The sequence below is a fragment of the Condylura cristata genome, unplaced genomic scaffold, assembly GCF_000260355.1.
Source record: "Condylura cristata isolate star-nosed mole 26May11 unplaced genomic scaffold, ConCri1.0 scaffold00011, whole genome shotgun sequence".
NCBI classification, from domain to species: Eukaryota; Metazoa; Chordata; class Mammalia; order Eulipotyphla; family Talpidae; genus Condylura; species Condylura cristata.
In genome coordinates, this window is record NW_004567112.1 from 28,178,242 (window position 1) to 28,182,213 (window position 3,972).

Consider the following 3,972-nt stretch of genomic DNA (forward strand, 5'->3'; position numbering starts at 1 on the left):
TAGAGTGAGTGGTGCTAAAGATGGCTGGCCTGGGAAATTGGAAAGTAAAAACCTATAAGGCTAACCAAGAACAAAAATAAAATAAAAGATACAGTAATATAAAAGGAGATCAAATAAAATAAATACAAATTGGGAAGCAGTAAAAATGAGATGAAAGAGGTTGGCAAGAAGGGTAAGGAGGACAATGTAGAAATGGCAATTAACACACACCTGAAAGCCATGGGTACCTGCGAAAGGAAAAGGAGTGAGGAATAATAAGATGTCTTTTAAGAAAGAAAAACCTGGCGGGTTAAGAGGGAGGAGGTCTCAGTGGGGTTCCTGAGCTCAGATCCTGACAGGGTAGCTCCCCTGGGGTAGGGCCAGGCCCTGCTCCTTCTCAGATCAGACCTGCCACCCGAGGGACTGACTGAAGGCTTGGTTGACACCCTGGCTGCTTACTGGGAAGGCTGCTCATCTGTGCCTAAGCGGATACTCGGTCTCTCTAATCAGCTCTAACCTTTTTCCAGAACCTGGGCTGAATTGTCCTGGGAATCCCAGGAGGCCCAGTGCTGCTGGAGAGAGACTTCCAGGGTATTTTTCAGGATCCAGTGTAGTGGCTAGCCTGTTCCCTCTAGGAAGAGCCCAGCTTGGGAGGGTGCTGCTCAGTGGGGCAGTGATGGTCAACAGTGGGCAGGCCGCTCTTCAGGGATTGCTGGGCCAGCGGCTCTGGACTCCAGATGCCCTTCTGGTGTTCAGTTGCTGGCTCGGGAGGAAACGTGGCACAAAGATGTCTGCTTCCTGGGATAACAGAGCTTCAATTTACGAAGACTGTAGCTTCCTAGTGGACCACCATGACCTGCCTCTCTGCCTTGATATTTCACCTGCAGTGCTGGTGGTAAACGCCTAGCTTTCAGTGGTGCTCCAGCTGCAATGTCTGAGGGGCCCCGTGGACCTTTGCACACCTTCCTTCAGCTTTCTCTGTGAGACAGGGGCTGCTGCCTCATGGGTAAGAGAGAGGTGCTGTGCGCACTGCCTGCATGTGGTAAGAGTTGAATATGTGCAGTTAGAATTAGTATAACCGAAGACCTCTTTAGCGAAGCCATCATGTGGGTTGCAGTCTGGAAAAGAATGATTTATTTACTCAGTTTTCATTTCTGTGAATACACCGTTGGGTAGTGAAGAGCAAACCAAGAGAACTGAATCCCGGGTCTGACACAACTCATCTGGTGCCTTGGGTAAGTCTGAGCCTCAGTTTTCCCCTCTGAAATGGGTAAGCATTATAAACTCCAGAGATTGCTAATCTATGTTCTCCCATCAGGATATTATAGCAGGGGTAAACTCTTCAATTGGTAGAGTATTCCTTAAGATCCTATTTTTTGGGGGAAGAGCTTTGAGTCCAGAGTCCAGAGTCCCAGAGTTTATCAGGGCTAAAAGGAATGGGGGCCCATCAGGGTCAATAAGTAATAACAGGTTTGATAAACCCGATAAAGCCCCCAGTGATAGCCAATGTTTTAGGAAATTGGCAATTACAACCTTAGGCAGGAGAGGATTAAGATAGTCTCACCCGGAGTAGACCTAGGTCCTGGTGGTTTCTGGGCCTGCCTTCTTGTACTAGGAGAAAGAGACCTGTGTCGTGTACCCCTGTGGCGAAAGCAGGGAGTATCCAGGACATTCTATTCTGTCAGGGAAATGTGTCCTGGATCAGGGAGTGCGGGGGGGGGGGGCGGTAAATGTCAGGAGACAGGCATTTGGGGAAGGTGAAGCACCTGCATGATTGGGAGCAGAAGGGGAAGGGGGTACCTGGGACAGGTGAAGTTACCCAAGGCCAAGAGTTGGGGGTTCCACCCTGACTGGTAACCCTCATCATCCAGACTAGAAAATGAGGGGAACCTCATCATCCAGACTAGAAAATGAGGGTTTTCCCAAAAGTATGGGTGTTGGTAGGCTGCCTTCTGCAAATCTGGAAGGGGTCCTTGAGTCTTGACCCACCACTGTCTTGCTCTCTTCTGGGCAAAACACTTCCATCTGGGTTGGAAGGAACCCGTGCCTACACTACTAACTCACAGCAGGGACCCTAACAAGTGAGTTTGGAGACCCCTGACTCTGTGACTCTGACCTCAGGCTTGTGCTCCTGGAGGTAACAGCATCCATCATCCTTCCAAGGTGGAGACAGTCCCCGTAGGAACCAAATTGTTACATAATGCCATCCTTTATTTCTCTTCTACGTTCCTTCAGCCAGTGAAAGGTGGGATTTCATGTGGGTGACAATCGAGGCGTGGGGTATTTAGAGAGGCCGAATGAAGCATGTTGTCTAAAACAAGGCCCCTAAGACAGTTGTTTTTATATTTTTGTGTGTTTGTGTGGATACCACACTGGAACCCAGGCAGGAGAGCCTCTGGCAGGCATGGTTCTCCCTCCACTTGCCCACTGCCCCCTCATCCTGGAAGTCACCTTGTCTGCTCATGTGACTCCTTGTGATTCCTCCAACCCGGCTTCTCCTTTTCACCAGGCTGCCCCTGCCCAGCCAGTCCCGTCAGTCACTGCAAGCGCTGCTTCCCTGTTCTAGTCTGCACAGCCTCCTCCCCACCTTTCTAAAGTAAAATTTGCCAATCACTCCTCCATGGCTGGTAGCTTGGGACACAGACTCACACACAATTCTTTTTCTTCCTGCCTTGGCACGGGTAACCAGCATTTAATGCCTGGAAGCATCTCGTCCTTCTCCCTTGGTAACCTCCACTCAGCCTTTAGAATTGTCACCTCCTCCATGAAGCCACCATTGGCTCTTGCTCTCAGGCTGGGTCAGAGCCCAGCACGCGCCTGTGCTTATGTAGCCCATTCATGGTCCCGGCCACATCTTTAACGTTCTGTTTCGGCGTCCACCTCTCCTACTGCGCTGGAAGTTCCTGGCGAGGGCCGGCGTGCCGAGTCTGAATCCTTCGTGCCCTCCCAGCGCATGGTTTCGAGCTCCGTAAGGTCCTGGGGGCCAGGCCGACGCCTCCGAGGGCTGCTGCTGGGTCTGTGGAAGCATCAGGCGCTGCCAGGCGCGCCCAGCCAACCGTCCGCGGGGTCCGGGTTCTGGGAAGTCTCAGCGGTCTCAGAAACCTGGGGTGTGCCACGTGGAGACGAGTCCGTGTAGGATGGAGGTGGGGAGTGCCGAGCATGCCACTTGCCACCTCCTTCCTGGCTTGAGCCGACAGAGCTTAACACTACACCTGCTGATGGTCAGCCGGGGGCATTCCGCGGGCGGTGAGGGGCACTACGCCCAGTGCTGGACGCGAGGACCGGGCTCTCCGCCCGGGCTCGCGCTTGAAGGCTCCATGCAGGGTCGGAATCTGAGCCCGCCGGCCGCTTGGAAGGCTCCTCACGTCCAGGCGCCGCGGTCACGGCTGCGCCGGTTTCCGGCCATGAATTGGGCTTCAGAGTCCGAGCCTCCTGCGCGACTCCGGGCTGAGAGCGCGGCCCCCGGGGCGGGGGATGGGCACCCGCCGAGCGTCGTGCGGCGAACTAGGGTTCGAGCCCGCTGCCGGGGTTCGCCTCCGCTACTTTGGCCGCGGCCGGTGGCCTTTGGTCCCTTTGCATCCCGGTGCCCCGCTCAGGACCCCGCCTCGTCTCTCTCTTGGCTACCCCTGGTCCGGCTCCGCGAAGGGCTCAAAGCCCGGGGCGGGAGGAATGACCCCAGGCACTCGGCGGCTGAGGACGTTGGAGCGTGGGTTCTCCCGGACGCCCACCGAGGGCAGCCGGTGGTCGTCCCTTCTCTCTTCTCCTGCCACCGGCGAACGGGGGGACGCGAGGCCCCGGGCTTCCAGGTCTCAGCGCGCCGCAGCCCGGGTGGGTCCCCTCCGGCGTCCCGGTCTCCTAGCGTCCCCCCGATCGGGAACGCTGAGCACCCGCGCCCCCTCTGAGCAGCGAGCGGACGAACGCTGCGCGGCGAGGCTGAGGCTCCGCAGTCACGTGGTCCAGAGGAGGGCGGAGGGGAGGGAGGCGGGCAGGGAG